General features: G+C 39.9%; 1 protein-coding gene across 2 annotated transcripts in view; it reads left to right on the top strand.

Annotated features, from left to right (window-relative positions):
* Positions 1–25,189, top strand: part of LOC124162954 (puratrophin-1) — a 1,076,650-nt gene that overhangs the window by 305,285 nt on the left and 746,176 nt on the right. The gene's annotated exons all lie outside the window — the stretch shown is intronic.

The raw sequence follows: 25,189 nt of genomic DNA, 5'->3' as shown, positions 1-25,189 counted from the left end.
ATGCTTAGTTAAAAATACGGTTTCATTGGGAGCAAATGTTGAAATTCAGCGATTTTGTTTAAAAATTGGTAGATCAATGCTTCGTAATTTTTTGTAGATTTTCCTTTTGTCTCTTTTGATATTTTCTAATACAAAAAAATCTGTGACTGTTTTTTTTCGGAATGCACCGTTTATGATATTGAATACAAACGATGCGGTAAAATTCATCCGAGTACAATGGACTAATTTATCGCATATTTTTTGTTTCAATGGGTATAATTTCTCGCGTACTAAAGACCGTGCAACCAGCGTGACTGCATTTTCCTGTTCGGCGAACCGCAAGGTATTTCAGTGGACAGACCCTCGAAAAGGCATGATTTTCATTTTTCTGGAATTCCCTGATTATATGAGAATTGGCATACACGTACGCACAGATTTTCAGGCATGTGAGTTCATACACCTACCATAATTTCCTTATGATATAGAATAATATTTTTATTTTAATCTGGTAGTAACTAAATTTATTGAGCTTTGGTGAAAATGATAATTTGAATATTACCTCAGGCACTACTTTTTGAAGACTCGGGTCTTCGGAAGAGGCCAGGTGATCCTTGAATCAGTTCTGAGAAGCCACACATTTTTCGTTTCCTCCGAATTGAGTTACGTGCACGAACATTTACTAAACATTTTGCTGCTAAAGTTCGAAGCCTGTTATAAAACCGCAAGGCTTTCGTACGCATCGTTGGCATGAGTTTCATCTTCCTCGATTCGCGCATTTTTCTTGGCGCCGATGCAGAGTAATTTATCGTGAGTCCTGGATCTCGTGGGTGTTGAATGAGACCAGTTGGTTAGCCCACGAAAGGAGGGCGGGTCGCCCTTCGCTCGGAGGATGGTTGGTTTTATCGTTGAACGGGAGAGTACGAGGAGAGGGAGAGAGAGAGGGAGGGATGGAGGGATGAGGGTAAATGAGCAGAAGGACGGAGAGACCCCTCTCTCCTAATGAATGGGGGTGGATTGGAAGCGAATGGAAGGAAGGAAGCGCGCGCACCCTACCGTGGATGGAATCAACTAACCTTCCTCGCTCCCCTTCTTACAAAGAAGCTGGCTGAGCTGAAGGCAGTGATGTTGCCCGGGAGAAAACCACTTCGTTTAGGTATTGGTCTGGATAGAAATTTCCTCAAGGGCTGGAAAAAAACGAGGGTAGTTATTTTCGATATATTTGAGCATTTCTTCTAGCTTTTGATGATTCATGGATCATCTAAGAACTTGAAGACGGCGATTCATTGTTTTCAAAGTGCATCGTTCGGTATTTAACTATTTATGTTAATGGCCTTAGGAGTTGTTGATGGGAGTAGAGGGGAATTGTTGAGAAGAGAGGAAAAATGGAAAGTTACTTGAAATAGCGAGGCAAAATGAAACTGTATATTTAAGAAAATAAAGAGGATTTTAGAACAAAATAAACGTCGGACTTTACAAAGGCTATTTTTCCAACTTTATTGCGATGGAATATTTATCAGTTATAAATGAATAAACCGCACAACTTTTACCAAAAATGTTGACGTATTGCTTTACCTCTAGTTAATAAACTTTTAGTGCTGTACATTTTATGAATATAGTACAATGAATAGCGTGTTTCTCCCATATGTGAGTATAAATTCCGATAGCTACTCGTAATATCCACGCAGAATTTTAAAATACTCGCCTACATCAGTTCCGATCAGGATCACTGGGGTAGGCTCCACTAACTCCCCTTTACTCACCATCTCGCGGAGACGGAGAATGAGCACAGGGGGAACATTTCGGTGGGGGGAGGGATAAGAAGATTTCCCAAACTGCTTGAATGGTGGAGGGTACAAACTGTTTTCGGTAAGGGTACTTTGGGGTGCGGCGAAGGGCCCCTGGAATTGTATGGACGGTGTTGTAAAATGGGAGCGAAAAGGGGAATGAGCTAGGGCCTGTATATAGTCCAACTCGGGGGTAGTGAGATGTCGTATAAGGATGGATGGACGGGGTTGGGGGAATTTGTGAAGGCAGTGTACGAGCAAAGGATGGGATCTCCTTAATGTTGAGAGGGGTCCTTAGCTTGGGGTTGATGGAAATTTTCCCAAGACGAGGGAAAATTCATTATTGTACCCTGAGCCTGCGTACACGAAGTCCTGTTACACAGAAAAGAGGGGACGACGAAGTATCCATTCTTTTGAGTCTGCTACTGTATGTGAATAAAATGATCCTAACTCTTCTTGTGATCATCCCCAAATGGCAAAATTGAGTAAGGTTTAAAGTGAAGGTTCTAGTGCAGAGTTCGAATTTTATATGTCGCACTTATAATTAAGACGTACTTTTGTACTAGTTGTGTTAAATATATGGTTTGAATAGGGCATGAATTTCATTAACTAAATATTAGGCACATTTTGTACTTATTTGTGTGAACAATGGGCCTCACATCTCACCGGTTTCTGCCTTTTCTGACGTATTTTTTCGGAAGAGTCTGTCATTATACGCGAAACGGTATCATATTAGCTTTGCGTCTTAATTTATTACTGAAGCGATGTTACTCATATTGTTTCATTTTGACCTATCCCTTTTACCATTTGACTCAAACGAATGGCTACTATGTGGTTTATGCACGCTCGGAGTACTATTATTGATTAGAGTACTATTGTAGATTATGAACAAAATCTTACTTCGGTGTCTTCCCCAGAACTTGTGGAATGTTACTTTGGTAATGTAAGGCTAATTTCTTAATAATTAAGCTTACACCGATCAGTGAGTATAAAATAAAGAAATTCATAATTGATCGCTGCAAAGTGGTTTATGTTACGAGGGGCAGAGAACGGCCTTTCGTAAAATTATTTCATCTAGCAAATGCAATTTTTATTGGAACTCACAGAAATGTGAAAATTTTTTCTATTTAGGTAATCTAAAAAGGAGGACAACCTCATCTACCGAAAAATAGCATTTATAAGAAATAAAAAGTTTTTAAATGTTGACTCCAATGTATTTTGATGTGTTTTTGTTTCTGTTAATGTGCCTGGAATCTGCAAGAGACAAAGGTATGCAGAAAATTTCTCTTCATTACAGGGTGGGTCTATTTATCAAAATGACCTTAAGTCGTGCTTTGTAGTTACCTATGTGTAACATCCGTCTATAACGTTCTTATAAACAATGGCGAAATTTTCTTTCAAAATTGATTTAGCATAAGTTACAATACGCATGGCTACTTTGAAGAAATTTTAGAAGCATGGAATAGCAAATGAGTGGTTAAATTTAATTTTGAACGTAGTGTATGGATCAAATGACCCATTCCGCCCTTCTGGTGTTGAGGTGCCGGTGAAACTTGCCAGGACGTTGATGTGCACACCCAAGGAGTGCGGAGGGGGACCGTCTACTCTGGAGACTCGTGGGTGCTTCGCGCCGAGGGGGGCTGCACTCTGAGGTGGCGGCTGCAGGTGGACGGCGGGGAGGGGAGGGTGGGAGGTGTCCACAGCCTCTCTGGCGGCAAGAAAGCGCCTCCTCTCGAGCGGAACGGCCGAGTTTCAGGGATGCGCCGCGGGGGTCCCCACGGTCGCGACTCTCTCGGACCGCACGCCACCCGCTCAAAAAATAAAGGAAGGAGAAATTATAGAAAAACAAAGAAGAAACGCGGACCGCTTTCCTTCCTCCCATCCCCGTATCATGTCTAAATTTATTCATTCCACGTTCGGGTGTTTTATTTCCGCCCCCCAACCTCGTCGAGGAGATGTGGTATAAAAAGATTTCAGAGTAAAGGAAAGTAAATCGTCTCATTCTTCCCAATTTTCCTCGCCCCCACGCGTATTTCTCTCTCTCCTTAAGCTTCCGGTTTCCGTTTCAAAGGCTCGCCGGCGGAAGGGGCGGTGGCGGCCGGCTCCCGTGCGATGATGCATGCGGCGATAAGCGATCCCCTTGCGGGGTCCACGGATTGAGCGTAGGAGTGGCAGTCACTTGGTGCTTGATGGGGGTTGGCTACACCTACTGCTTATATGGCAGAATCACTTCTCAAATTGTCCATCGATGCGATCGATTCGTCATCGCTTTGAAGGGCAGATTTGAATAATCATTCACTTGAGATCCGTACGTCAATCGCGCGGTGGTTCGCAAAGTCATGCCTTGACCTGGAGAAATTCATATAGTTTTCCTTTCAAAGCTCCCGTTTTCTATTTTCCGAGCATTGTAATTCAGGCTAGAAGGCTTTCACTGCGTTAGAGAATGGATTAATTTCATTATACTTTCATATACGTACTTTACTTTTTTGGAAACATTTTATCGGTACCCTTGAAGTTTGAGATTTGTTTTTTCACCGCTGATTGCTCCTAATCACAGCAAAAAAGTAGTTGAAAATTAGCTTGTTCATATCGTTAAAATTGAGCGAAACAGCGTTTTTATTATTTTGGTTAGAGGAACATGTGTCAATAAAACAGTGTAGAATCATCGTTATTCATACAATAAACCTTTTTCGTCCGTGCCTAACTCCTTATTTAATCCCATAAGAATATTTAAGAAAGTCCTAATGCATCTGCTTAGGGGTCTATAAATTGTCTCTGGAGGCATCACGAGTTTTTCGCCTCAGTCCCGCATGAAGACTCTGGCCGAAGTTATCATCTGAATGATATAAGGAGCGTGTGTGTGTGTGAGTGAGAGAGAGAGGTGGATTCGGTTGGAGACCTAAATTATCCTTTAAGAAGGAGAAAGAATGAAATTATGGAGAGAGAGAGAGAGAGAACAAATACCTGGGTTTTAAATGCCTTGAAGGAAGAATGAGTGGGGTTTGAAGGTTACGTTGGAATTTTACCGTCAATAGTTTTCGTAGTCTGCGTGAACTAGGAGATATAATATGAAAAGTGGCTTTTTTACTTTAACTTAAGTTTTCAATGCATTGATTTAATCAGCATGCATTCCGATGTGATGGTTAACAACGTTTATCTCTTTACCCTTGGTGGCATTTCAGCATACCATGCTGAAGACCTTGTTTGATCCGCGATGAAATTTTACATGGGTCCTAATATGTGAGTGGAACCGGTCATAAAATACCTCCGGGAGAACAATCCCCAACACGAATGTTTCGCCTCAGCCCCTCACAAGAGCCCTCGCATTGTTATCGTATCGCCGATCTGAATGATGGAAAGTGTATATAAGAAAGAGAGGTGAGGATGTTGCTGGAGACCTTAGGCATCTTATTATTTTTTAATCATAAATAATATATCTTTACACACTTTATAAACGAACATTAACCGGTTTCGACGCCCTCGTATCATTTTTATGGTACTCTAAACATTTGAAGGATTTTTTGAAACTTTTAATTATAATTTTAAAAAATTCGTAGCTAGTATATGATTTTTAAATCTCATCAGCATTCTGCGAGATATCGGCGCATTGCATTTAACATTAGGTATCGGCTCCAACAGGCAGTGTGAAAAAATAAATTGCTCATGATCTTAAAATATCGCCTACATAGCGAAAAATATAGGCGGAGGAAATGCAAAAATGAGGAGTGAATAAGAGTTAAAGTTTTGAGGGAGATATGTGAAAAACAAACATCTGGGTTTGTAGTGCCTTGAGGGAGGAGAGAGAGGAATGGGCGAGTTTGGTTCGTAAGGTCGCGGGCCCTACCCTTCGCGGCTGGTGACTCCTCTCGCACGTTTTCCTCACGCCAGGACGCGCGAGAGAGCATGGATGTAAGCGGAAGATATTTCCAATCCCTTTTGCCTCCCACCCCCACCGAAGGAACTCTCAAGAATTCCAACCTCCCCCGCCTTCCGCCCACCCATTCCCCCATGACACGAAGAATCATCCAAACGGTCCAGTCCCGGCCTTAACGGAGTGAAAAGGAAGGGAAGAAAAAATAAAATGAAACGAGAAAACTGGATTCGCATTCCGCTTTCGCCGTTGTATCCCAATGGGAGATTGGAGAGGGTGGGTATCTAAAAGCTTATTGGAAGAATGGGGAGATGCAGAGGGAACTTTGTTGGGGGAGTACCTAGTCACCGTTGGGATGGGGGAGTCGGCACATGGGGAGGAGCTGGACCGTTGGGAAGGGAAAAATGGAATGGGAGGAGAATATTGAAACGGAAAGGGAAATGAAGTCTGGGTTAGTGTGTGCAGGAGGAGTGAGGATAGAACGGGAGTTTTGAGGATGTTGGGGCAAGACCTCCCATGGTACTGAATGCATTGAGAGTCGAAGTCTCCTGAGAAATGGAAAAGAAGCAACGCTACTGATTCAGAAGGAGAATTGGCTAAAGGGAAATTGCATTTTATCTTCGCAAACTCAGCAGGATTCGCCAGTCGAGCATGTCTCTGAGGAATGCCGCTTTGTCCACGCAATATGCAGTTTGTTCTGAGAGACCGTACATGTATATTGCCTTAGTACTCTCACAAATGGTCTCAGCTAGGAGCCTTCTTCTTGCTGAAACTGCGATTGTATTGTTTATTGCAACCTTACAATTTGAATCCAAGACCCAAGGACTCTGTGAATGCATTTCCAAATGAAAGATAAAATACTATATTCCACTTGGATATGTCGTTAGAGCCAAATTTTAGGGAAGGCAGGGGAACATCAGAGCGATATGAGCCATTTCTAAGAACATGCAATAATGGCGAGGGGAAAAGGAGGCATGCTGCGGAGGATACAAAAAAGAAATATCACAATGGATCTAATTGAGGGTGGTAATAAATATTAGTTGGAGCTATTGTATTGGGATCTAGTAAAGAGGGGGAATCGTCGATAGTAAATATGTTGATAATCAGCATAGGATTTCCTACTCTGATTTTAGTCTACCACTTAATTAGTCACTTCATTACTTGATATGCTTATTCTTTAACGAATAGAGTTTCTAATGGTAATATACCTAAAAAAATGCATACATATTTTTTCCAAATATTTCACCATTTTAGTGCTACATGCATTGCAGATTACAGTTTATATTACTTCAATTGAATACTCGTTGGTTTTGGATTTCGTATATGTACTTTTTTGAGTTTCATTAAGTCAGTGTTGGTAAGAATTAAGGTCTGTCTTCCATTTGAGCACCTTTAAGAGACCACAAGGCCAAATTGATCCCATTTCTTCCCCTGACATCTTTCCTTCTGTGAATGGTGTCTTTGAATGGGCTTTTGAGTAGACTAAGGGTGGAGTAATGAACTGAATCGGCGGAAGAAAGGGAAGAAGTGACTTTTCGGGTTCAAAGGGAGGAGAAAGATTTGTGGGTCGGAGAGGAAGACTAAATTGGATTAAAACTCTTTCAAATGGGAATTGCAATGATTCCATTTCACAAGATACTGTTCGTATATGTTTTTTACACTCACATAAATGGCAGCTACAACGCTGAGCGCGTTTGGTTTGTGTAATAAAAATGGATTGCATTGAAATATTTATTCATTCAGAACAAAATATTCGCTAATGATAATTTTATAGCATCATTAATATTTATACGCACACAATTAAAAGGTTATCAAATTTTAAGTTACCTATGCTACGGCTAGAGCTAGTTTTGTGACATATATTTTGAAATAGGTAACTGTGAAATTGTGTTGTTCACTACTAAAATTGAAGATGGCCGAAAGAGGCGTTAGCCACATCAAACTAGAGGCTAAACTTACTCTAGCGTCGTTTGTCACGTCTTGCGACATTTTTACAAAGACTTATTATACCAAGTACCAGCTTAGCACAGCCACGCTGCTCTAAATCCGCGAAAACCTCACTGCTGTATAGTTCGTTGAGCTCTCTGTGGTTATCTGTATTAAGGTATTAATCGCCCATTGAAACAGAATAAAAGGAGTGAAATCCAGTGATGTTGAAGTTGTTTCGGGTTTCCCACTGGATGAGGTTCTCCATCTCTACCTACGTTTCGATGGCCGTGTCGTCCATTGTCATCAGCCCTGATGACGATTGACGACACGACCATCGAAACGTTGGCAGAGATGGAAAACCTCATCCGGTGGGAAACCCGAAACAACTTCAACATCATCATGCGCCGGGAAAACCTCAGATCTTTCTTCAGTGAAATCCAATGTTTCCAAGTTTACTTTATCAATTCTGTCCGTAAGTGAAGTAGGAATATTTCATCGTTACCGGAATTTTTTTCGTGATTGATCTGATGGGTGTGCTTCTTTTGCGTGAGGAAACAGTATATAGAGAAAGGAACAGTGAAAACTCGGAGACATGGGGGAGTTATGTATCCTTCGCCATTTTCTTCTCCGAGTGCTGCTTTCTCCTCCCACCCGCCGCGTGGAGTCGGTCTCCTCCCTTTCGGAGCTGTAAATGGCGAAATCCTGCCCTCTTCAATGCTGCGGAAACTTAATACTTCTGGAAAGATGCATAAGCCTTGAGCGCATATGTGCGTAGGAAATTTTTAATTCGCGGTAGAAAGTTGGTGGAGTGAATATGAAAATGATTCCATTTGGCCATCTGCCTGAAAAGGTAAAATACGAAATCCCCGTTTAAGTAGCATAGTGTTCCGTTTTCCGCATGGATGCTGCGTAAACATACGTTTTTTATTGCTCTCAGGGAATTTTCTTTGCTCATGCATGTATTTTGTTCCAGTTGTTCTGTTGCAGCAGTAACTTGCTGGTTCACTTTTTGCTCGATCTAAAAAGAATGTTTCCTCTCCACTTTTTGAACGAAAAAAAGATATTATTCCTGATGATCTCAACACGATGAAAATTACTATGAAACTTATTTATTTATTTCATATCTTAGTACACATTGTGTTTCAAGATAATGGGTGTTACCCTGGCCATAATGAATTCAGCCTTGCGACTGATTGAACATACCACTGAGTGCGGTTATTTAAGGTGTGAATTTTCGAAGGAAATAACTTATCGGGATGCAGTGTATGATATTTGAATACGAAATTAAGTACCAAGTAAAGCAATGGGGTCATGTACCTTGGTGGCCCATTTCAGAACGAGCAAGACAAATGATCACAACAAGCATTATTATTGCTTCAGTAGTAATATAACTAGCTCATCATTAGAGAAAATAACACAAGTTAAGCACAAATAAACATATGGCCAATTAATTTCATCTTCTTCATTTAATTCCGCTCTCCATGTTGAGTTTAATTAGAAGAAATGGTGTTATAGATAGTTATCCTGCAAATTCTAATTGTAAGAACCGATAAACTACCGCAATATTCGCAAAGAAATAAAAGTATCCCTGATTAACAAAGGCTACATTTAGAAAAAAATTTCACCTTTCCATTTTCCAAACATAAAGCACTAATTATATACTGAAATATTAGGGTTCAGAAAGCCTTTTTTGTATTTTTTTTCCCCATATTGATCTCAACTCATCAACTTGTTTTGAACGGGAAAAACGTTTGGATGTTAATTTTGTGTCACTAAAAATGTATTTTGTACCAAGTAAAGATTCAGCGTTCACGACTTAAACATGTAACACATGTTAAATCTGTTATTACAGCCGTCTGGTCTGGGAGCAGGCATGCCGTTGTCTAATTTATTCCACCTCCGCTTGTAAACGGTGCTTTCCTTGCTGACGCACATGTAGATCCGCCCGTTTCCTTACGAGGAGAGAATCCGTAGTGTTTCTTTCGACCCCCGTGTCTCTCATTCCATTGCGTTCGCTGCCGCATCCTTGTCGGGGCCACCCCAGCACAAAGGGACGCTCGCGCCCCAGAAGGACGCATCACTCCCACGCAACGAGACGCATTTTGCATTCATGCCCAACCTATGACTTGTTTCAAACCTACGTTTTCACCATGAAATCTTCAGGCTAAGAGCTATGTGAATATCTGTCTTGATTCTTAACAGCGAATATATTACCTCAGTATTTCGTCTTAGGTTGAATTTTCATATTCCAGATACGGGTAAATATTAGTAAGATTCTACTCTTTATTATTCTGATAATTTAATGATGATAGCAAAGTTTCAATCAAGCTATTCCTCAGGATAAAAAACGAAATAAAATCGGTGGAGTGGTAATAACTGACTCTAAGAGGTAGGTGCGGAAAACGAAGTGCTTGTACATTTTTATTGTAAATTTTAAAGTGTAATCTACTAATTGTGTTTAATAGACTGGCAGTCTCTGAAATGCTCTTTCCTTGTTGTAACTTCGGGAAATTGCATTTGAGAATTTTTGCACCGGATCTAATGGCAGTCAGTACTTGTCTAAGCATTGGGAAATGTTGATAACTGCTAGAGTACTTATCACTTATTCATAATAAATTCATCTGATGCTTCCACGGCTTAAGCATCACCATTCAAATTAAATGAAAAGACGTTTCAGTAAAAATATATTTGAGTTATTATTATGAATGCGGTAGTTGAAGTCAAAGAACGTAAGTTATATGAAAATGGTTCGAATGATTGGTACGAATAACTAGAAAAAATTATTTTTTTTAAAGTGTTAGAAAACCAGCATTCATTGTACACCGATTTTGTTTTTTTTAGCCTCTATGGATTTAGTATTTGATAGCAAACTTTTTTATTGTAACATTTGCAAAAATTATTTGTTTTTGATAGCGCAGTCGCGAACCTACCCTCTTGAGTGTGGCGCCGCCTCTTAATGCCTGCTGGGTGCCTCGGACGTGGGGTCGCGGACAGGGGTTTTGCATTGTCCTCGCCGGGAGGAGGGCCATTTGTCTTCGCTCGCGGCTTTTAATCCAGCCCCGTGATGCGGTGGTGATTCTTCCGTTAGGTGTCCCGCAGGCGGCGTGTGGGATAATCTCGGCAAATCTTATTGGCCAATCTCACCCGTTTCACAGGTTTTCAAACTCCCAGACGTCGATTCAACTTGCCTCGAAAGACGGATTCGCCAATTAAAGGAGGAGGAATGTTATCTGCCGGAGGTTATCGCATCGATAGCGCGCTTACCGGACCTTCTTGCTCTCCCGAGTTTAAATGTGAGATGTCCTAAGGCCGCATTTGACGACGGGTTGAAGAATATATCTCTCTGTGCATCATAGAATACGAGTGAGGAATAGTTATTTTTTTTAAAAGAATGATGGCTTCATCGTAAAGCTGCAGTAAAAGGTGGGCTGCTAAAGACGAGGAAAATAGGCGGATATTTACCCGTAGTGATTGAGGTTTGACGTAAATCAAAGAAAACTTACCATTGCTGTGTTGTGCGGATCTGTCTTTATAAAAGGAAAAATCTGTCCATCTGAAAAAGTGTGCTACGTAATATGAAACAAGCAATTCTTATTTAAGTGATGAAGCATCTCGGTTAGAAATTGACTCTAAGGCTCAGGATATATTATTTTACTGATAAGCATCCCAGTTCGAATCCCAGAGGCCGATTGGCTTTTCATTTGGGATAAATTGAACGTTTATATGTTTTTTTGTCTGGCATAGAAAATTTTATTTTAGACACTTATAGGGTATTTTCAATTTCAATAAATTAATTGGCTTAATAATTACGAAAGCAAAATATTTGAAAATCTTAATTAAGTGCAGGTTAAATGTTATCACTATAAGTCATTAATGTATTTATCAGGTGAATATTTTTTTTTAATTCTACATTAATTGTAACCTAGTTTTTTGTGCTTTAGATGGCACTGACGGTTGAAAACTTTTCAATCACGACCGCATCAGTAATTGGGGAGGTATTAAGGGGCCTTTATCTCAGCTGTCTTTATCGCCTCTGAAAGTAGACGGCAAACACGCCTCCTTGCTTACTATGGGTGGAAGGTCGAAAGCGAATCTCTCCCTCTTCTCAAGCGTTAAGTTTTGTTCCTCGCAAATAACCTCCCGTCGCGGCTACACAGTCCATTTTTTTCATCTATGAAGGCTTCCAAACTGGGCGCACATATTTTTTTTTCTCCCACCACCCCTTCAAAACCGCCCTTTCCTCCACCCTTATAGGCGTGCAGAATCATTCACTCATTCTCTTTGTTCCTACCATATTTTATGATCACTCTCGCCGTCGGGTTTAAGGTGTCAGCCCCGCCATGCCATTCCTCCACCGAGGGAGAAATGATCGTCCTGGCTCCATCCAGTCAGCCCTCCGCGCAGCAGCAAGCACAATCCTTTGTCCAAACACACCCTTCCTGTAAGCCTCGCCATTATTAACGCGATCGACATACGGTGTGCAGCCCAAGTCTAGAAAGAGAGCAACCGAGAACCATAACATTGATTGATCCCCTAGCTACTCACAACGACTCATCACCCTCAGCCCCAACATTGCCAGGAGAAACCGTGGTAATGGATAATATGAGGTGCTTTTGAAGTCTAGAGAATCAACTTTGAGCTACGACGTTGTTTTTGTGCCCTTGCCTTCCGGTTACAAGAAATGAGTGAACCTCCTCTTTGAATAGGCTAGCAACCCTATGGTTACACATTCAAATGAGGACTTTTGGGCTAGGGTTAGAAAACATATCAAAACCATCGCATCCATTTTACTGAATTTCCTGCAGTAAAAGAATATGCCTGCAGTCTTGGATTCAAGGCTTGTGGATAGAATTTCCATTCTTTTTTATTTATTTAAAGTCTTCATGTTAAAATTAATTCCATTTTATTTGTGGTTAAAATAATGGCTTTTGTGATGGGGTTTAGTGATGTGGTTTGTGGCTCTCCAAATAAATTTCATTAATTAAACTGTTTTTACTTGGCTGTTTTTGACGAAAGAATTTGTCGATTGATTATGTGATAGTACATTTTACAATCTTGGATTGTTATCGAACCATTAGAACGATCAAATATAATCAGAGGGATACAGTGCTTTGACTGTCAGAACATGTTTAACGATGCAGATGGCGAGGGAGAAGGTTGTGGCCCCTCTGCCATGAATTTGCGGAATTCGTACGCCTATCGCGCCGTCCGAAATTAAGTTCTTGCCCTCCAATCAAATCTCTAAGTGAACTTATATCCGCTGAAATGATTATCAAGAAGACGGGAAATAGTTGAAAGATAATTCATTCAAAATCAAGTCAAGTTCAACGGTTCTTGACGCCGAGAAATGAGCAAAATAATGGCCTCTATTTTGGCAAAGGGGAAAAAGGAACATCTTGGCTTGTCAACGTCCGTTATTGCGTTGCAGTGAAGTCAAAAACAAATAAGTATAAGCTTACATGTTACCACCCGCGGTGAAAATGATTGGAGAGAGTAGCCTTGCTGGCGTGCGAGGAAATGCTAATCATGGAGTAGAGAAAATAGGTGTCAGAGATGCCAAATTGACAAAGAAACTATGTACCGAACATAACGGGAGAGAAAAAAATGATGAAAAGATCGGTTGATGGAACAAATGCGGGTAGTCGTGCTTGATCTGCAGGGTAAAATAAAGGTACCGAAAATTGTTAAAGAGCAATAATCCGTAGAGTGAACTGAATTCTACACGAGTTCTCATGTTTCTCCTACTTTTTGATTATCCTATTTAATGTAAATAAAATTTCCAATCGATGACAAGAACATAAATACAATATGTATCGGCATAGTCAGATAGACAAACTCAACTCATGATCTCTGATTTTACCAATTCAATCTTGGCCCCATGCATAAACGCCAATGAGGGCCCTTGTGTTTATTTTTTCTGAGACCGTTGGAGCCGATCATCATTTTACATAGCATTCAAATTTCAGATGCTGCTTCTCGAATTCTCTCATTAGTCCTCACAAGTTGTACACTCTAATTAGTTCTATTCGAATCTAATTTGGAATGTAGGAATAACTGGTGTATTGAAAAGCATAGGGAAAAAATTCGTCAAGCTTTGTCTTCACATTATATCAGTAAAGAAAACTTGCGGGAGAAATTTCGCAAAAAAAAAATGAATGCTACCAAAACGGTCAAGCTCCTGATGAGCGTATTAGATAGCCAGAGCGGCTCGAACAAATGGATTGTTCCGGGTTCATTTGGAATGAGGACCATAAGATTAGCGTGGGGGTGGGGGTGGACGTCGTGTGGCCTTACCGCCATTAGTCCATTAGTAGCGATCTCAATGAAGGCGAAGGGAAGGCCGAGGAATTCCCGGGGGGCTTCGGGGCGCCCATCATCTCCACGGACGTGCGTGCTCGTCTCGAGCTTGGAAAACGAGAGCATCGCATGCTCACCCACATACATACGTATATGACTGCGCCGTTTTCTTCCCCGCTGGCACGTCTCGCGCCCTTGTCTCGACTCCTCCCTCATCTTTTTTCCACAACAATATCACAGCTGGCTCGAAGAAAATGTACACAAGAATGCGCATGATGGCTGCGCAGTATTCAAAAGCCATGGTTAACAATAAAACTCCAACTATCCTTGTTACTATGAGTAATAGAAATAGCTCGCGAAGCAAATAATTACAACCGGATTCTATTGAAATCCTCATATTTCTCCTTCTTTGTGGATATTAAATTTAATGTTAATAACATTTCTAATCTATAACAACGACACGAAGACGAAATCCATCGCTAAAGTCAGGCGGGCAAATCCAACTCGTGATCTATGATTTTACCAATTAAATCTTGGCCTTGTGCATTGAAGCCGATGAACACCTTCGGCCGTATTCATAGATTTCCGCTAAAACACGCTAGTAGGGCGACTAACTTAGTCGGCTACTAAGAACTTTTAGTCGCCTACTAAGATATGGTATTCATGGATTGTATTACGTGAGCTACTAACTTAGTATGCTACTAGCCAGCTCGGCAGCCGATACTCGGTAGCGATTTGGGTTCAACCCGCTAGGCTACGCTTGACAACACTGCATCTGACTCCTCCGCGGCGCGGAAAATTCGTATCACTATCAAACAAAAGAAATTGATTCAGCAAAGTGCATTGAAATTTTTACTTCATAATGGATAATTCGATGTGATATCGCATCTCAGACATATTTTTTTATTGCTGTACACAAAAATTATGCAATACCTTTGGGAAAGGGTAGATTTATGAGTAATACCGAAGCATTTGTATGTTTCAGATGCAGTTATTGCTTTACAAACGGCCGTATATTTATTGATCATATAAATTGCGTATTGCTTGCACTTCCGATATTTGTTTCCATTAGTGTATGCGTGATTAGTATGGAAATACATAACTAGCAACGTCAGTATTATACATATCTGTATTCGGAAAGCAGAAATACACCTCAATGTCGGAGTAGAAACGAAAACTTTTGCAATGCAGAAATGAAACGTTAAGAAAATAACGTTGAGATAAATGTGAAAATGACACACATTTATTACGTTACAAAAACATACGTGCGAGCAATTAGTAACATATGTTTGCAACTCCTAAAGTGTTAGTCAAGGAAACAACAATCTGCTTCGCTACATTTAAATATTTAAAATATTGACAGCGTGTGGAAATATACGGCATATAGTTTACTAGAGGTGGTTAATGTAAAAAACAAAGCATAATTAACGTAACTTGTTTTACTTATTTATTGCTGATCATATCACAAATAGGACTACAACGCACACAACATTTCACTTCACATTTCACGAGCTGTCTTTATGACACTTATAATCCGTACATTCTGAATCAACTGGTTCAATGAAAAGCTTGACTCACACTTAATTTAAAACACTTTAACGTGACTCTAGTAAACAATGATAATCAGTTTTCCAATCACTCTGCACACACCAAAAGAATTTGCACTCGTTGACTTTCGAAAGAATTCTTCACATCTCACTTCCCACTCATCACTTATGATTTAGAATCAGTTGATGTTATTTCACATTAACATTACGTGGACAATGAAATAAATATGCTGAAACAAATTTTTAAACCAGAAATTGTAACATCAACATACTTCCAATCTCACTCTCCACTATCACTCGTACCGTAACCAAAACAAAAACAACAGCGCAACGAAATACGCGAAATGTAAATACTGCCGAAAGCTCACGATAAAGTGACTAGAATAAGTAATATAATCAAACACAAATTATAAGCGTACAAACGAATGAAAATTTATAAGCGTTTCCTGATTCCCTAAAGAACAAATGCTTCAAATATAAAACATATCCCCTTCGCAACAGCTAGTAGATACCTTTGATCGAAATGGTTAAACCAGTATGAAAGAAATAAATCATTTTGTCGAAGCTCATACACTCACAAATCACTTCACTTGTCGCTTCACTCTTTACTTCATCGTCTATATGCAATCAATTCACTTAGGGGCGCACTGAATGTACAAATTGTGTTCACTTACACTAGAGGCACAAGTTCACTGCAAGTCGTAGCTTCCTTGCAGCTACGAAAAACTTTCAATTCCTGTCAACAATTACACTACATACGTTGCCTGCCTTGCTTAAAGAATGGATTCTCGTATTCCATTTTGGCACAAATGCATAAAAACTCTATAACAGTATACAAATAAAACCGGAGTTCGATCATTTACAACGGTCCGCCATATTTAGTAGCTCCCTTAAACAAGGCCGGAGGGCGACTAAGAACCAGCTACTAAGATAGTAGCATACTAGGCTTAGTAGCCCCTACTAACGATCTATGAATACCATTTTGCTAGTATGCTACTACTTAGAACGCTACTTAGGCGTTAGTAGCTTACTAAGGAAACTATGAATACGGCCGCTTGTATTTATTTTCTCCGAGGCAACTGCAACCGATGATAATTTTATGTAACTTTTAAATTTTAACCGCTGCTTCTCAAACAACATGTTTTCATGATTCCTCAGTGGTTATACGCTCTAATTTAGGAAATACTCTCCGAGATGAATTCGAAATATTAAAAAGATTGAATGTTTCAAGTCAAAGGTAAACACTTCGATCCTTTCTTCGTCTTTACGAAGTAGTTTTGAGTACCTGAGATGGGGATTATTGTGATTTGATGAGAGAAATTAAATGTGAAGGGGGAACAGGCTAGAGTGATTCGCAAAATTCTTCTATGTAACCTTCGCCGGTAAACTACCTTTTAAGAAAAAGTGTTTACTAAATGTATCAACAATGCCAAGGTTATCGATCCTCAGGGAACAAAACTGCATTAACATAGACGTCTGGTAGGCTAATTTCTCTCCTTGACTGTTCTAGTCCGATGGTGGACAGCGATGGAGAAACATTATAGTCTCAATGATGGAAAGCGACTTAGTATATGAAACTTCAGTAGTTACACATTTTAGGCCTGGTGGAAGACCAGAATAACCTAAAAAAATGCTCCTTTTCCTAAAAAATTGCTATTAAAGTTTTTATGAGTGAGTATACTATGGCCACTATATCGACAATGCGTCTGAATTAATACTCTCAATGAGTGGATACAAATTCGTTGTAATAGAAAAGTTTCTCGGGTATTCCACCGGTTGATGTTTTCCTTTTTTCCCGGCGTTTCGAGCAGCGACTTGCTGTTTATCCTCAGGGGATCTTCCGAATCTCCTGAGGACGAACAGCAAGTCGCTGCTCGAAACGTCGGGAGACATGGAAAACATCAACCGGTGGAAAACCCGAGAAACTTTGTTGCAATAATTTGTCGTTGTCCAATCCAATTCGTAGTTGTTGTTCTGTTCTTGAGCACATGTTGCTTGAGTAAAAAATTCTTTCGGAGCTCCAAACTCATCTCCTTCCACGCAAATCTCTCCTTCCCCACCTCCGTTGTCCTCTCATCTTCATCCGAGCCCTCGTAAATAAGGAGAGCGGACTGGAAGTGAAGGGCAGCCTTGTATCCGCACGCACGCACGCTTGTTTGTGCGCGGGAAGAGTGCGTGGACCTGTTAAAGAGGCCCAATAGGATCCTCACCACGGGGAGCGGTGACTCCATATACGGAATATCTCGCGGATCTTTTGACACGCGCAATTTTTAGGGCGCTTTTTCCGCCTCGACAACACGAGAACCCCCTCCCACACCCCTTCCTCGGCTCTCTGGCCCGCGCCTTGGCTCTCCGCGTCCTAAGTCAAGAGCGAGCGACTTGACTGGGACTAGCCTCGTTCGCTCTCTGCAAGACTTAAAGGGGCGAGGAAAAGGTGTGGGGGGGGATGAAAAAATTTCAAGGGAACGCATCGTCCTTATTTGCCATCGCGCTGTTTATAAACGCTTTATACCGTTACAGATTGTTCCGCCACCCCTTCTTGCTTGTTCCCTCCTCTCTGTTTAAGAAGATAGACGTCGGCGTGGCGCGGGGGTGATGAGTGGGAATGCCTCGCCCGGATCCCGGTCGACCCGACCGGGTGGTGTACGAGGCACCCTCCCGCTCCCGGGCGGCTCTAAATCGTTTTTCAATGGCGAATTTTCATGCGCGCAAGTGGCACAAGGAGCTCTTTTGTTTAAGGGACGAAGTAACGGAGTAAATAGACTCTACGACGACCCCTGTTTCTTCTATCTCTTTTCGCACGTCACTGCCATTTCCTATAGAAATGTATGTGTTAGAATATGTTAGAATGTTGAAGTTTGGATTTACTTTCATGGAATAACGATTTCTCAAGTAAAGTTATTCATGAATGGCAACCGTCCCTATATAAATCTATCATTTAGTTAACCCTCATTGATCTGCGTTTGCGAAGAATAAGTACAGTATTGAGAAAGCTTATACCAGAGAGGATATTTCAGTATGTTTTAGGGCATGTAGGTACTAGTTCTACGGTTAAGATCATTGCGTAAGTCATGAATTATGTATTACTACGATTCAGTGTTTACGCCTAATGAGACTTTGAGTTTGAGGTACTCACTCAAAGCTATGAACGCCTGAATATTTCGGAACTAACCATTACATCGTTTCTAACTCCTGTTGAGCTTCGCGCAGAATCCTCTTGTCCAGATTACGGAGAAGCGGCAGTATTTGCGAAAGTAGGAAGAATGCAAAAGGGGGGCGCTTCTTGCGCATCATAACGCCCTCGAAATGCGGGTCAGCCGGGAGGTGTGGACTTGCGAAGGAGTGGGCGTTGTTGTTGTTCCCAGTGCATGGGGTCAAAAGGCCCGCGGTCGTGTCTGCGCCGAGCCGTTCTTAGCCGTGTAGTGGACGTTGGGGCATGTTGGTGGGTAGTACTTAACCGCGTCACACATGGTCATTATCGTCTCTCTTAACTTCCTGCCTGGCTCATGTTACGGCCTAGGTTGAGTAATGGGTCGCACATTAGAACGTTTTGCATGGTTAGCGGACGCTTGTATAGTTTTGCACGCTAGGAATGATTATTTTGAGGTTATCACTTTTCGGGACTATTTTGAGTTTTGGCCAATATTTCACCACTTTTATTTACTTTCCCAGTGAAAAATGATGCAAATTATTAAATACTTGTGATAACTCTTAAAATATTTAAATATTGAATAACTTGTTGCAATAAATACAATATTGAGAAATGTATACCGCAGAAGATATTAAATGGGTAAAAAACAGCGTTTCATCATAAAATTTTATCATTATTTATGTACCTGAAAAAGTAGTCTTAAAATGATAAGATTTTTTTCGCTGTTAATGTGTGCTGGTGTTTTTTACAGAAAGTTTGAAGTTAGCCACTTCGGGATTGCGAAGTTACGTATAGGTTTTTGGCGTGGAAAATGTTTAAATGTGGAATAATATAATTCCAGGATAAGATCTACATTTTCACAATAGAGACTGTGTGTCATTTTCGAGCTTGTAGCTAGTTAATTTATCACTTAATCAATTCTGTAGGTGGATTCCCGCAAAGTATTCGGCGAAAAATATACACTCAAGGAATTTTGTGATAGATGGCCCATTAAACGTTGATCATTTGGTACTTATTACACTAGAGTAAACTGTATTTTTTTATTTTGCAAAATTTGATAATGCATTTAAACCAGCAATTATTCTAGAAAATAAAGTTTGATTGACGCATTTTTTAACGAAAATGAATTGTGCTTGAAAAAGAAGTACTTGGAGAAAAAAAGTTAATAAAAATATCCCACTCTTTTATTGATATTTTAGATCAAATTGATGTATTATCTGTAAGCAAACAACAAAATTAGCTTTTTAAACCCGTTGCTTTTAAGTATACGGGATTGTATCAATTGAGTTTAATTCCATCAATTAGTAGCGAAAAAACGAACTTTTCATTAAACCCTGTGGTTACATTTCAACCTATTTCATTCCTTATCGTCTCGTGAATCCTATAATTTTTATACGCGCTGGCAGATTGTGAATTTAGGCCTACTCAAAATCTTTCATTCGTTTTGCATTCAGGGAAGTTTTACCAGTTAGCATTCTGATTTAAAGTAGCCTCTGCTGTAAAAAATATCAAATTTTATGCTTCGTCAACCAATGCGGAACTTGACTCCCGAGTGTGAAATTTCTTTTGCTAAGGCTGTCTTCAAATGAAACCGGCTCGAGGAAAAATTTCGCGATGATGGCTGCTCTGTGTGGCCTCCGTGAAAGTGATTGAGATCGGGTGACGCTGACTTCAAGATGACCTTTTCAGAGAAGATTGTTTTGCAGTGACTGTGGTTATTGCACTTTATTTTATGCATATTTAAGACGTCCATTTTATTAAATACATATTTTCGTAAAATTATTTTATGAATCCACTATCATAAAAAATTTGCATGCGCTTTGATAGTCCGAAGTAAAAGAATTCTTATTTCTGATGGGGGAATAAGGAACTCTGTGAATCCATTTTAAAATATGCAGATTCTCGCAGTAAATCGTATTCCTTTACAACTAATATTGTCCAACAAGATGCTTTATTTTTAAAAGGTATCATGTGTAATGCAGCTAACTTGTTTTAAATCCATAATTTCGATTTTTATACCCCACTCGGGTTTCAACGCATTTGCGTGTCATTTTCTGGGTGAAAACAGCACATCTGTGTTGAAACACATATTTTTTGAAATTCAATTTCGTTTTAAAAATGAAAATTGTACATTTTAAATAAATTCAGTTTCATCACGAATAAAGCTTACTCCTCAAAATAAATCTTCAAGTAATAACTTGTATTGAAAAAGTAAGTAAATAATGGTGGCAAGCATGGTGTTTCTTTATAATTCAATGGCTTTCTTCATGAGCCTACTGTACAGAGCAGGTGCATTACGTAGCGTAAAATGTGCATTGCTTTCATTGCCTCAACATCATTAGCGTGAACCTCCCATGATCGGCTGTGATATAGTTAAAGCAGTTATCCTTTAGTATTATACGTTCATATTCTCATTTCCTGTATCTAATGGCCGCATTTGTCGAGTCCTTATAGCCCGTAGTTCGGCAGAGCCTGCTACCTAGAATGAAACAAAATGTTGGCGGAAAAAGGATTCTCCGATACATAAGGCCTGTTTATCAGTAAGTGTATTATTTCAATTTAGGGGCAAAATAAGATGTAAAATGTCTTTCTGAAGAAAATTTACTATTCCCTAACAGCCATTCTATCGCTATTTGAGTGCAACAGTGCTGGAGGAAGAGGTGCTGACAGCCTCGAGGTTGTTCTCTTGAGTTGGGCGTGAAATAGAGAAGCCCGAGGGGCGCCCTAGTTTCTTGACTGCATTAGATAACACCGTTGCCGCGAGAGTGTAAACCTTAGAGAATTTATTGGCTACGAGTCGAAAAAGGTAGAGGTGAGAAAAGCATCCACAAAATGCTTCGTTCCGCGAGGAGAGCAGAGATTTGTGGCTCTCACGGAGTCCCTCTGTTGTTAGCTAATGAACTGCTTAGTTCAGCCGGAACTGACTGGGGTCATCTCAAGGACTGCATTAAAGCGAGCATTAACAGCGGCCGGATTAAGATACCAGCGCGCATTGTCTCGGTAGGAGATGCTATCTCGATTCGCTCCTGCCAGCCCCCGAGTATGACTCTGGGCAAGTCTGCTTTGTGCGCGTTCCGTCCTGCTCTCGGGTGCCTCTCATATGCAAGCTTTCTTTGTATCGGGGTCATTAAAGTGGATCCGAAATGGGGGATATTGGATGTACGACGGGATTTCTCAAGGCGAATTTTACTTTTCACTAAGGGACTCGTTTTCTAGAGTTCTCGAGAGAAAGGGGCGAGTTAGAGGAAAGGTCTTTGGAGAATATGGAAGATATTGGTCGAGCAAGGTAGTTTGACGAGTAATTTTTTTCATCATTGCTTGATATTTCGCCAACTATACGAGGAATATATTGCTTGGGTACCTACCTCCCTTGAGGTCTTATGCTCACACTACTGGATTGATTTCAAGAGGCGAGCTGAAAGATCCACATTATGAGTATGGCTGATTCGGGAATCCCTCTTTATAGCTGTATAAATATTGTGGACCCGGTCATGTTACCTGGTCAGGGTGAGAAAGATAGCCTTATAGATGTCTTGCTGTAAAAATATTTTCTGGGACGGGTGACGATTATGATGGCACACACTTTCCTTTCTTCTGCGATTATCAAAGGTAGAATTACTCGGTCCGCTGCTTGCATTCATATTGCTCTGAGTTGGCATTTACCTTACCGATTGAAGGGAACGCATGAAGCGAATGATTTCCTGTTTTCATGAGATCCTGTATGTTTAAGCAAGTTTAAAAAACATATGAATGACCTTTTGCAGAAACTTTCATGTGCCCGCAAAATCCGTGTCAGCGATCTTGTCCAACTTTATCGTTGTTTGCTGTTAATTTTTTTCCTAGCCGAAGTGAAAATGAGGGATCATAATCCATGCCTGGGTTTATGGGAATGTATTTTCCTTCTTGAAAATTTTGCTACTCTGGTACCAACTCCTTAGAATGTCATCACTGACTGGTGTACCGTTATTTTTAAGTAATGTTTTTATAAAATAAATATGAATATCTTAATTGAACTCATTCACCTCCTCAGTGCAAATATGGTATTTTGAAACGAGCTTCAACATGATTAACTATCGCATCAAAACTACATTCTTCCTTGGTAGTAATATTTTTGTAGCTCTCTTTTCACTCTGGTACTTCATTGCCCTGGAAAACTAACGAATTCCTTCAACCATCCCATCATAAATATATCTCTCTTGACTATCATCTTTTCCAATTTTGCTATGTATTATTTTCTGGATTCAAAGCGAAAACTAGGTCTGGTCTTAAGTGATCTTGTGCAAAGTTCCCAAGTCTATAAAAAAGCTATGTGATGCTTTCTTCAATTAATGGCAGTTTATTACAAATCTCTCTAGAAAAAATTTTGTGTTCATTTTTAAGCGAAAATTTAAGCAGTAACTCAGAAAGGGAACAGAAAAACTGGTCGTTATTCGGGAGTGCCAGTTGATATCGCTCTCTAAATGGCGTGAATCGAAAGTAAAATCTGGCCTGGAGAGAGAAACATACAGTGGAAGTTCTCTCTGAAAAATCGTTTTGTAGTGCTCAATATGTGGCTCTCTACTTCCTTTCCCATGCCTGCTTCCTATATTCTCTCTAAACCCTACGTCTGCGTACCGAATGCTCTCCTTCGAAGGTCATGACCCAATCCATGTGTCTTCATTTTCTTTCATTTCCGTCTCACCCCTAATGGCAGATTTATCGCGGGCCGTGACCCTGCCTTTTATATTAATTCCATTCTTTCTCTTCCATCTACAAGCTTTTTCGGGGCCGTTCTGTCTTCTCATTTCGCATACTCCAAACCGGTTTTTTTTTGCCGGAAGAGGGTTCTAAAAGTTATCAGCCGATCCGGCAGCATTTGAGAATTTTTTCGCGAGATCAGTTTCCGATGAAACTTAAGTATAAATTTTCCGCTTGTCACTTAACTTGCGGTCTAAAAGTGCTCATGAGCATCCATGTAAACACCCAAAAACGAGTTTTGGTTTTTTTGAAAGTAAAACCACGGTGGTGGCGCAGCGTGTGGCGGAGAAATTTTGTTGAAGTACAGCTTACGCTCATTATGTGACATGGATCATTTTTGAGAGGCGTTCAGACTAATTTTTAATTGCGGTTTACTTCGCTTAATCATCCTGAGGCTCTTTCTTTGGTGGAGTTTTTGCTTTACCAGCAACTATGGTTTCTCTTCTGGACACGAATTCAATCCCTTTTTATGCCTGTTTTTACCTTTGCTAATTTTCACTCTCAGCTTTCAAGAAAATTTACGACTATCCATGTAGAGGTTGCCCAAACATGGAGTAGGTTGGCAAAAAAACTTTTGCAATTCCAATCTGCGCAAATATTTTTTTATCATGCAGCTATAAAAGATGTAATGCTGCATACCGATGTGACAGAACTTAACCTTTTATCACTAGTAAATGATAACAATTTCGCCATTTCTTGAAAAATAAATGGTGATAAAAAAATGAAGAATAGGTAAGTGCAAATGTTCTTTCTTGCTGTCAAAGGATGAACAAGATTACATTCTATGGTTGTCGACATAAATTCAAGCTGATGAAAAAAAAAGGTGAATTGAATGAAATAGAACAAGAAAAAGTGAAATAGTACTACTAGATAACACATTTTAAGACAAAGATGATCAAAGTTACTCAGCAATACTTTAAGTATGCGATTAAGAAATTGGGATAGGGAAGAAAAGTGGACTTCGGTGAAAAAAAGGAAATGGAATGTAAATGAAAAAATCGGTTTTAGTAAAAAACAAACGCAATAGAATTATCGATATGTGTTATTTTATCAACTTCAATGGATTCCAAGGACGATGAGGAAACTTATAAACTAATCATCATTTTTCGCTGCGTATATCATATTCATGTCTATCTTGCTCTCGATCAACATTAACCCTTGTATAAGCATGTTCACTTACTTTTCTGTAGTATATAGAAACGTTTCTTTAATTGGAAAATATTGGAAACTTTAGATTGAAAGACCAGCGCAGGAATGGAGAACATATCATAATAGGATCACCCATTCTGGGTCAATGGCTTTCGGAAATAGTCGATCATTTTTCAAAACTGACCGCCGTGCCATAAAACGTGTTTTCTATAGTCACGTCTCTAAACCCTAAAATTTCCTTTGGCGCTGTGACTTTTACAGTACCCAATGGAAGTGGAAGAATGCGCTTTTGTTCCTCGGCTTATTCGCCATTTTAGTTTCTTATCATGAGTAGCTTTTCCCTTTAAATTGCTGAAGATGTTACTCCTCACAATATAAAAGAAATTAAGCTACTCCGCGAACAATTTATTAGTAATTATTGAAATACATACAGAGTTAAATAGCTTGAATCCTATTAATGACCGGACTGTGAGAAATTAATATTTGTAATCATGAAGTTCTGTGCATTAGTGGTGATGCATGAATAATAATTTGTAGGATATTCTCTTGTCGATAGTGAAAGGAAGCTTTGTAGGATAGTATATTTTGGGAAATGTGCGTCCTAGACATTTCAGAATTTTCGAAGAATTTTGACTCCTCTAAATCCAGTTATAAAGGTTGAATTAAAATAGTCAGAGAATTTTTGATGAATTGATAAGGTAGTTTAATTCGTAAATATGATTATGAAATTCAGCCTTAGAACTCC

Source organism: Ischnura elegans, chromosome 1 (genome assembly GCF_921293095.1).
Source record: "Ischnura elegans chromosome 1, ioIscEleg1.1, whole genome shotgun sequence".
NCBI lineage: Eukaryota > Metazoa > Arthropoda > Insecta > Odonata > Coenagrionidae > Ischnura > Ischnura elegans.
This window is presented reverse-complemented; position numbering and strand designations above follow the sequence as displayed.